Genomic DNA, 11,177 nt, shown 5'->3' with positions numbered 1-11,177 from the left:
ACCTGTAATTTAAATGGATTTTTATTTGGATTTCATGTAAAGGACATACACAAAATAGTCCAAATTGGTGAAGTGAAAAAAGTAACTTGTTTCAAAAAATTCAAAAAAATAAATAACGGAAAAGTGGTGCGTGCATATTTATTCACGCCCTTTGCTATGAATTTTTTATGAATTTATTTGCAAATTATGGTGGAAAATAAGTATTTGGTCAATAACAAAAGTTTCTCAATACTTTGTTATATACCCTTTGTTGGCAATGACACAGGTCAAACGTTTTCTGTAAGTCTTCACAAGGTTTTCACACACTGTTGCTGGTATTTATGGCCCATTCCTCCATGCAGATCTCCTCTAGAGCAGTGATGTTTTGGGGCTGTCGCTGGGCAACACGGACTTTAAACTCCCTCCAAAGATTTTCTATGGGGTTGAGATCTGGAGACTGGCTAGGCCACTCCAGGATCTAGAAATGCTTCTTACGAAGCCACTCCTTCGTTGCCCGGGCGGTGTGTTTGGGATCATTGCCACGGACCCAGCCACGTTTCATCTTCAATGCCCTTGCTGATGGAAGGAGGTTTTCACTCAAAATCTCACGATACATGGCCCCATTCATTCTTTCCTTTACATGGATCAGTCGTCCTGGTCCCTTTGCAGAAAAACAGCCCCAAAGCATGATGTTTCCACCCCCATGCTTCACAGTAGGTATGGTGTTCTTTGGATGCAACTCAGCATTCTTTGTCCTCCAAACACGACGAGTTGAGTTTTTACCAAAAAGTTCTATTTTGGTTTCATCTGACCATATGACATTCTCCCAATCCTCTTCTGGATCATCCAAATGCACTCTAGCAAACTTCAGACGGGCCTGGACATGTACTGGCTTAAGCAGGGGGACACGTCTGGCACTGCAGGATTTGAGTCCCTGGCGGCGTAGTGTGTTACTGATGGTAGGCTTTGTTACTTTGGTCCCAGCTCTCTGCAGGTCATTCACTAGGTCCCCCCGTGTGGTTCTGGGATTTTTGCTCACCGTTCTTGTGATCATTTTGACCCCACGGGGTGAGATCTTGCGTGGAGCCCCAGATCGAGGGAGATTATCAGTGGTCTTGTATGTCTTCCATTTCCTAATAATTGCTCCCACAGTTGATTTCTTCAAACCAAGCTGCTTACCTATTGCAGATTCAGTCTTCCCAGCCTGGTGCAGGTCTACAATTTTGTTTCTGGTGTCCTTTGACAGCTCTTTGGTCTTGGCCATAGTGGAGTTTGGAGTGTGACTGTTTGAGGTTGTGGACAGGTGTATTTTATACTGATAACAAGTTCAAACAGGTGCCATTAATACAGGTAACGAGTGGAGGACAGAGGAGCCTCTTAAAGAATAAATTACAGGTCTGTGAGAGCCAGAAATCTTGCTTGTTTGTAGGTGACCAAATACTTATTTTCCACCATAATTTGCAGTTAAATTCATTAAAAATCCTACAATGTGATTTTCTGGATTTTTTTTCCTCAATTTGTCTGTCATAGTTGACGTGTACATATGATGAAAATTACAGGCCTCTCTCATCTTTTTAAGTGGGAGAACTTGCACAATTGGTGGCTGACTAAATACTTTTTTCCCCACTGTAATTAGTTAAATAAAGTCCACCTGTGCAATCTAAGTGTCACATGATCTGTCACATGATCTCAGTATATATACACCTTTTCTGAAAGGCCCCAGAGTCTGCAACACCACTAAGCAAGGGGCACCACCAAGCAATTGGCACCATGAAGACCAAGGAGCTTTCCAAACAGGTCAGGGACAAAGTTGTAGAGAAGTACAGATCAGGGTTGGGTTATAAAAAAATATCAGAAACTTTTATCATCCCACGGAGCACCATTAAATCCATTATTTAAAAAATGAAAGAATATGGCACCACAACAAAACTGCCAAGAGAGGGCCGCCCACCAAAACTCACAGACCAGGCAAGGAGGGCATTAATCAGAGAGGCAACAAAGAGACCAAAGATAACCCTGAAGGAGCTGCAAAGCTCCACAGCGGAGTTTGGAGTATCTGTCCATTTTTAAGCGGTACACTCCACAGAGCTGGGCTTTACGGAAGAGTAAAGCCATTGCTCAGAGAAATAAATAAGCATACACGTTTGGTGTTCGCCAAAAGGCATGTGGGAGACTCCCCAAACATATGGAAGAAGGTACTCTGGTCAGATGAGACTAAAATTGAGCTTTTTGGCCATCAAGGAAAACGCTATGTCTGGCACAAACCCAACACCTCTCATCACCCCGAGAACACCATTCCCACAGTGAAGCATGGTGGTGGCAGCATCATGCTGTGGGGATGTTTTTCCATCAGCAGGGACTGGGAAACTGGTCAGAATTGAAGGAATGATGGATGACGCTAAATACAGGGAAATTCTTGAGGAAACCTGTTTCAGTCTTCCAGAGATTTGAGACTGGGACGGAGGTTCACCTTCCAGCAGGACAATGACCCTAAGCATACTGCTAAAGCAACACTTGAGTGGTTTAAGGGGAAACATTTACATGTCTTGGAATGGCCTAGTCAAAGCCCAGACCTCAATCCAATTGAGAATCTGTGGTATGACTTAAAGATTGCTGTACACCAGCGGAACCCATCCAACATGAAGGAGCTGGAGCAGATTTGCCTTGAAGAATGGGCAAAAATCGCAGTGGCTGGATGTGCCAAGCTTATAGAGACATACCCCAAGAGACTTGCAGCTGTAATTGCTGCAAAAGGTGGCTCTACAAAGTATTGACTTTGGGGGGGGTGAATAGTTATGCACGCTCAAGGTTTCATTTTTTTTTTTTCTTCACAAGACAAAATATTTTGCATCTTCAATTTTGCATGTTGTGTAAATCAAATGATACAAACCCCCAAAAAATGAAATGTAATTCCAGGTTGTAAAGCAACAAAATAGAAAAAATGCCAAGAGGGGTGAATACTTTCGCAAGCTACTGTATAATGGAATATGTCGAAGATGAGGATTTAGGAGTAGTCCAAAGTTACTTACAAGTAACCCAACTTCATTCTTTTCATTTCTGCATGTCCGCAATATTGTAAAAATAAAAAATAAAAATAATAGACAGTCCCCATTGCCTAGATGTTTCCATATATTGTACATGGTAGGACACTGATGGGGTGATTTTGAATTTTGTGCAGTTGCACACATTTATCTTCTGATGAAAACAATGTGTTATATTCTGTGAACAGAACTCTTAACAGGGAATTTTTTATTCATTGATGGCATTTGTATTTAATGCAAAAAGGTGTTCTAGGATTTTCAAGTCAGGTACTAAGGCAAGAAAATTATCAGAGATTCTGTAAATGTATTTGAGCATTTGATCATTGCTCATCACCTTGCGTAATTGGTCAGATTATGTTTACTAACCCTACACCTATATACCACTATTTCATAACATTTTTAAATCACCACCTCAATCCTCTACTTTGACCCTAACTGATCCTACACCAGGCCTACTATTTTCTGTGATTTACGTTCCATTTCTGCGGTACAGTTGATAACCATGGCAATGAATGCTAAGAAGCCAACATTACTGGAGCACATATTCTTATCACTGTATTGGCCTAGGCCAACTACTCACCCTTGACCCATCATCCTCTACTCTCTTCACTGCCTCAGCATATCACAACTTCTGTTCTACTCTGACCCTGGCAACCTCAACCTGTCTCTCTCGCACCGGGCACTTCTGATAACCCTAGCAACATGGGCACCCCCACAATTGACACCGTTTTTTCCACCGATACTACACATTCCTTTGCTCCATGCACTCCTGCACACTTCTCACATCTTGGAATCTCCCTCCTACACACTGCTGCAACATCACCATAATGAGGAGCAACCAGACGCTGCACTTTACATATTTATGAAATTGCTTATTCCAGTTACTAATAAGCATGTACCCATTAAGAAAATGAATGTAAAAACTGTTACATCCCTGTGGTTTGATGAGGAATTTAAAAAATGTATGGTTGAGAGGGATGAGGCAAAAGGAATGGCAAATAAGTCTGGCTGCACAACCGATTGGCAAACGTACTCCACATTGAGAAATCATGTGACTAAACTGAATAAAAACAAGAAGAAACTATACTATGAAACAAAGATAAATGATGTAAAGAATGATAATAAAACGCTTTGGAGCACCTTAAATGAAATTTTGGGCAAAAAGGCAAACTCAGCTCCATCATTCATTGAATCAGATGGCTCATTCATCACAAAACCCACTGATATTGACAATTACTTTAATCATTGTTTTCATTGGCAAGAATTGCAAACTTAGGCATGACATGCCAGCAACAAACGTTGACACTACACATCCAAGTATAAGTGATCAAATTATGAAAGACAAGCATTGTAATTTTGAATTCCGTAAAGTGAGTGAGGAAGAGGTGAAAAAATGGTTGTCTATTACCAATGACAAGCCACCGAGGTTTGACAACTTGGATGGAAAATTACTGAGGATAATAGCAGACGATATTTCCACTCCTATTTGCCATATCTTCAATCTAAGACTACTACAAGTGTGTGCCCTCAAGCCTGGAGGGAAGCAAAAGTTATTCCACTACCCAAGAATAGTAAAGCCCCCTTTACTGTCTCAAATAGCCGACCAATCAGCCTGTTACCAACCCTTAGTAAACTTTTTGGGAAAAAATGGTGCTTGACCAGATAAAATGCTATTTTACAGTAAACAAATTGACAACAGATTTTCAGCACGCTTCTAGGGAAGGACATTCAACAAGCACGGCACTAACACAAATTACTGATGATTGGCTGAGAGAAATTGATGAAAAAAAGAATGTGAGAGCTGTTTTGTTAGACTTCACTGCGGCTTTTGACATTATCGATCATAGTCTGCTTATGGAAAAACATGGGTTATGGCTTTACACCCTCTGCTATATTGTGGATATAGAGTTACCTGTTTAACCCTCTCACCAGGCTCGAATTTGACTCTCACGATATTACCTTACTTAGAATATCTGAACAGCATGGGATATTAGGTGAGAAGGACATCTCCAATAAGAATCCCTATTGTAAACTCGCTAGGGTGAATGACAATTAGGGTACAGTGGGGAAAAAAAGTATTTAGTCAGCCACCAATTGTGCAAGTTCTCCCACTTAAAAAGATGAGAGAGGCCTGTAATTTTCATCATAGGTACACGTCAACTATGACAGACAAATTGAGAAAGAATTTTCCTGAAAATCACATTGTAGGATTTTTTATGAATTTATTTGCAAATTATGGTGGAAAATAAGTATTTGGTCACCTAGAAACAAGCAAGAATTCTGGCTCTCACAGACCTGTAACTTCTTCTTTAAGAGGCTCCTCTGTCCTCCACTCGTTACCTGTATTAATGGCACCTGTTTGAACTTGTTATCAGTATAAAAGACACCTGTCCACAACCTCAAACAGTCACACTCCAAACTCCACTATGGCCAAGACCAAAGAGCTGTCAAAGGACACCAGAAACAAAATTGTAGACCTGCACCAGGCTGGGAAGACTGAATATGCAATAGGTAAGAAGCTTGGTTTGAAGAAATCAACTGTGGGAGCAATTATTAGGAAATGGAAGACATACAAGACCACTGATAATCTCCCTCGATCTGGGGCTCCACGAAGATCTCACCCCGTGGGTCAAAATGATCACAAGAACGGTGAGCAAAAATCCCAGAACCACACAGGGGGACCTAGTGAATGACCTGCAGAGAGCTGGGACCAAAGTAACAAAGCCTACCATCAGTAACACACTACGCCGCCAGGGACTCAAATCCTGCAGTGCAAGACGTGTCCCCCTGCTTAAGCCAGTACATGTCCAGGCCCGTCTGAAGTTTGCTAGAGTGCATTTGGATGATCCAGAAGAGGATTGGGAGAATGTCATATGGACAGATGAAACCAAAATATAACTTTTTGGTAAAAACTCAACTCAGTCGTGTTTGGAGGACAAAGAATGCTGAGTTGCATCCAAAGAACACCATACCTACTGTGAAGCATGGGGGTGGAAACATCATGCTTTGGGGCTGTTTCTCTGCAAAGGGACCAGGACGACTGATCCGTGTAAAGGAAAGAATGAATGGGGCCATGTATCGTGAGATTTTGAGTGAAAACCTCCTTCCATCAGCAAGGGCATTGAAGATGAAACGTGGCTGGGTCTTTCAGCATGACAATGATCCCAAACACACCGCCCGGGCAACGAAGGAGTGGCTTCGTAAGAAGCATTTCAGGTCCTGGAGTGGCCTAGCCAGTCTCCAGATCTCAACCCCATAGAAAATCTTTGGAGGGAGTTGAAAGTCTGTGTTGCCCAGCGACAGCCCCAAAACATCACTGCTCTAGAGGAGATCTGCATGGAGGAATGGGACAAAATACCAGCAACAGTGTGTGAAAACCTTGTGAAGACTTACAGAAAACGTTTGACCTGTGTCATTGCCAACAAAGGGTATATAACAAAGCATTGACAAAACTTTTGTTATTGACCAAATACTTATTTTCCACCATAATTTGCAAATAAATTCATAAAAAATCCTACAATGGGATTTTCTGGATTTATTTTTCTCATTTTGTCTGTCATAGTTGACGTGTACCTATGATGAAAATTACAGGCCTCTCTCATCTTTTTAAGTGGGAGAACTTGCACAATTGGTGGCTGACTAAATACTTTTTTTCCCCACTGTATTTACTTCAGATAAAATGATTATAGACTTGGTTATTATTATAAGGATATGCTTTCCCATGCATTAAATGAAACTGAAACAGTAAATGACTCCACCAATACAACAGACATGAGGTTCAAGATCTACAGTGGGGAGAACAAGTATTTGATACACTGCCGATTTTGCAGGTTTTCCTACTTACAAAGCATGTAGAGGTCTGTACTTTTTATCATAGGTACACTTAAACTGTGAGAGACGGAATCTAAAACAAAAATCCAGAAAATCACATTGTATGATTTTTAAGTAATTAATTTGCATTTTATTAAATGACATTAGTATTTGATCACCTACCAACCAGTAAGAATTCCGGCTCTCACAGACCTGTTAGTTTTTCTTTAAGAAGCACTCCTGATCTCCACTCATTACCTGTATTAACTGCACCTGTTTGAACTCGTTATCTGTATAAAAGACACCTGTCCACACACTCAATCAAACAGACTCCAACCTCTCCACAATGGCCAAGACCATAGAGCTGTGTAAGGACATCAGGCTGGGATGGGTTACAGGACAATAGGCAAGCAGCTTGGTGAGAACTGGCAACAACTGTTGGCGCAACTGTTGGCGCAATTATTAGAAAATGGAAGAAGTTCAAGATGACGGTCAATCACCCTCAGTCTGGGGCTCCATGCAAGATCTCACCTCGTGGGGCATCACTGATCATGAGGAAGGTGAGGGATCAGCCCAGAACTACACGGCAGGACCTGGTCAAAGACCTGAAGAGAGCTGGGACCACAGTCTCAAAGAAAACCATTAGTAACACACTACGCCGTCATGGATTAAAATCCTGCAGCGCACGCAAGGTCCCCCTGCTCAAGCCAGCGCATGTCCAGGCCCGTCTGAAGTTTGCCAATGACTATCTGGATGATCCAGAGGAGGAATGGGAGAAGGTCATGTGGTCTGATGAGACAAAAATATAGCTTTTTGGTCTAAACTCCACTCTCCGTGTTTGGAGGAAGAAGAAGGATGAGTACAACCCCAAGAACACCATCCCAACCGTGAAACATGGAGGTGGAAACATCATTCTTTGGGGAAACTTTTCTGCAAAGGGGACAGGACGACTGCACCGTATTGAGGGGAGGATGGATGGGGCCATGTATCGCGAGATCTTGGCCAACAACCACCTTCCCTCCGTAAGAGCATTGAAGATGGGTCGTGGCTGGGTCTTCCAGCATGACAATGACCCGAAACACACAGCCAGGGCAACTAAGGAGTGGCTCCGTAAGAAGCATCTCAAGGTCCTGGATTGGCCTAGCCAGTCTCCAGACCTGAACCCAATAGAACATCTTTGGAGGGAGCTGAAAGTCCGTATTGCCCAGCAACAGCCCCGAAACCTGAAGGACCTGGAGAAGGTCTGTATGGAGGAGTGGGCCAAAATCCCTGCTGCAGTGTGTGCAAACCTGGTCAAGACCTACAGGAAACGTATGATCTCTGTAATTGCAAACAAAGGTTTCTGTACCAAATATTAAGTTCTGCTTTTCTGATGTATCAAATACTTATGTCATGCAATAAAATTTAAATCAATTACTTAAAAATCATACAATGTGATTTTCTGGATTTTTGTTTTAGATTCCGTCTCTCACAGTTGAAGTGTACCTATGATAAAAATTACAGACCTCTACACACTGAATGTAAGCCAGGGCGGGATCAGCCAGCGGTGGCTTCCCGCATGCGTGATTTATTTGCAGTCTGGACGCGGAGGGGTGAACATCTCCTGCTCTGACTGCAGCTGGGAGGGACTGCTGCGCGAGGACTGGGCCGCCTGTGAGTGCTTTGGGACGGGGCCCACGGCAGCACCGGCTGCTCGTTGAGAAGAGTAAGAACGATACGTGCTTTCACGTCAGAGTCTACAAAAGTCTCCAATAACACCAGAAAAAGTCGCTAGATTTGTCGCTAGTCGCTTTTTTGAAAATGTGTCGCTAGAGGGGTCTGAATACTCGCTAAATATAGCGATAAAGTTGCTAAGTTGGCAACACTGAGTCCACCCCATATTTGTAGTTACTCACTACTCGTAGATAATGCCTCAGCAAAGTATAGCAGTTCCGTGCAGGTGTCCTCATAAGATCCACAGCAAACACAGCTATCAATGCAGCCAGTACTCCGTAGCAGCAACAGACATCCCGTGGAAACCTGAACTCGTTGATCGTCACAAGCAATTCTCTCCCAGTTTCGCACAACGCTAGGCTAACCTCTAGGATGTCGAATGTCTCCACAATGCGAAGGCAGCTTCAGTCTCCACTAGGTCTTTCTTAACAAAATAATAACACTCTGTTATAGAAATAAAATCATAATTTCCCTTCAAAACTCTCTTTATTGTTTCCTTTAGTCGTTTCCCTTCACCAACACCACTAACATCTCTCCTCTCTCTTCTTTCAACCTTTCCCTCTCCTTTCTTTCCCAGCAACCAGTCCACTCTCCCATTGGCCACAACTTAACAAGCTAACAAGCTACCTCATTGGTCAAAACTTTAACAAGATACGTGGGAAACTTAAACTACCAATGAATTATAACAAAAAAACTCTATACTTGGTTTTAGCAAGGGTGTTACACTTGTTTTAACAGAGCAGAGGGTGTTCTTTAATGGAAGCCTCTCCACCATAATCCAGGTAGAATCAGGAATTGCCCAGGGAAGCTGTCTAGGCCCCTTACTTTTTAAAATCTTTACTAATGACATGCCACTGGCTTTGAGTAAAACCAGTGTGTCTATGCGGATGACTCAACACTATACACGTCAGCTATTACAGCGAGTGAAATCACTGCAACACTTAACAAAGAGCTGCAGTTAGTTTCAGAATGGGTGGCAAGGAATAAGTTAGTCCTAAATATTTCAAAAACTAAAAGCATTGTATTTGGGACAAATCATTCACTAAACCACAACAAAATCTTGTAATAAATTATGTGGAAATTGAGCAAGTTCAGTTGACTAAACTGCTTGGAGTAACCCTGGATTTTAAACTGTCATGGTCAAAACATGTTGATACAACAGTAGCTAAGATGGGGAGAAGTCTGTCCATAATAAAGCGTTGCTCTACCTTTTTAACAACACTATCAACAAGGCAGGTCCTACAGGCCCTAGTTCTGTCGCACCTGGACTACTGTTCCGTCGTGTGGTCAGGTGCCACAAAGAGGGACCTCGGAAAATTACAATTGGCTCAGAACAGGGCAGCATGGCTGGCCCTTAAATGTACACGGAGAGCTAACATTAATAATATGTATGTAAATCTCTCATGGCTCAAAGTGGAGGAGAGATTGACTTCATCACTACCTTTTTTTGTAAGAATTGTTGACATGCTGAATGCACCGAGGTGTCTGTTGAAACTACTAGAACACAGATCGGACACCCATGCATACCCCACAAGACATGCCACCAAAGGTCTCTTCACAATCCCCAAGTCAAGAACAGACTATGGGGGTGCACAGTACTACATAGAGCCATGGGTACATGGAACTCTATTCGACATCAGGTAACTGATGCAAGCAGTAGAATCAGATTTTAAAAACAGATCAAAATACACCTTATGAAACAGCGGAGACTGTGAAGAGACACACACACAGACACAGACACGCATACACATGATAAGAAATGCACTCTACACACACGTAAATATGGATTTTGTATTGTAGATATGTGATAGTAAAGTAGTGGCCTGAGGGAACACACTTAATGTGTTGTGAAAAGTGTTATGAAATGTAATGTCATGGAATATTTTTAATTGTATATAACTGCCTTAATGTTGCTGGACCCCAGGAAGAGTAGCTGCTGCCTTGGCAGCAGCTAACAGGGATCCTTAATAAATACAAATACAAATAAGCTTGGCATCTGAAACACCTTTCTGGGTTCGGCACAAAAGCTCTCACAGGATAACTGACATATCCTAACATGACGTTATCAGGTAAAGCCTCTGCTTCGAAAGTCAAAAGGACAAACAGTGTCTTCTCAGTTTTACCACGCTCGTCACCGGGTCCGCGTCGCACAAAACGGCGGGCGTCAGACACAGGGAATCTTCCAATTCAGTTGCTCCACCTCAACACTTAACGCCACCCAAGTAATCACTCCCAGCTCCGGAGAGCAAAGCAAGTCACAGGTCTTATCCCTAGGCACGTGACGTGAAGCGCCCACTACCTCTGGACGAGAGAAACACAGAAAATCATTCGAGCTACCTTCACCCATTTAACAGTACCCAACTTATTTTTTACCCAGCCTGAGACTACATATGGTTCAGGCAAAAGGCAGGGATCCACTTTCTCCAAACATTCCACTCCCACTGGGCCTGAATCATCCTTTGCATGACCATCGGAGTGAGGCTTGGACTTGGTCTTCACCACACATGCCACCACAGGTAATTCATACTCACTCTCGTCAGGTTCAATTTCTTAGCCATCAGAGACAGCAGAATACAATTTGTACTTGGCGCCATTCTTCTTCAACACACATCTTCCCACTGCACTCGGCTCTTC

This window comes from Coregonus clupeaformis, chromosome 29 (assembly GCF_020615455.1).
Source record: "Coregonus clupeaformis isolate EN_2021a chromosome 29, ASM2061545v1, whole genome shotgun sequence".
In the NCBI taxonomy this organism is placed as follows: domain Eukaryota; kingdom Metazoa; phylum Chordata; class Actinopteri; order Salmoniformes; family Salmonidae; genus Coregonus; species Coregonus clupeaformis.
Note: the sequence above shows the minus strand (reverse complement) of the source record.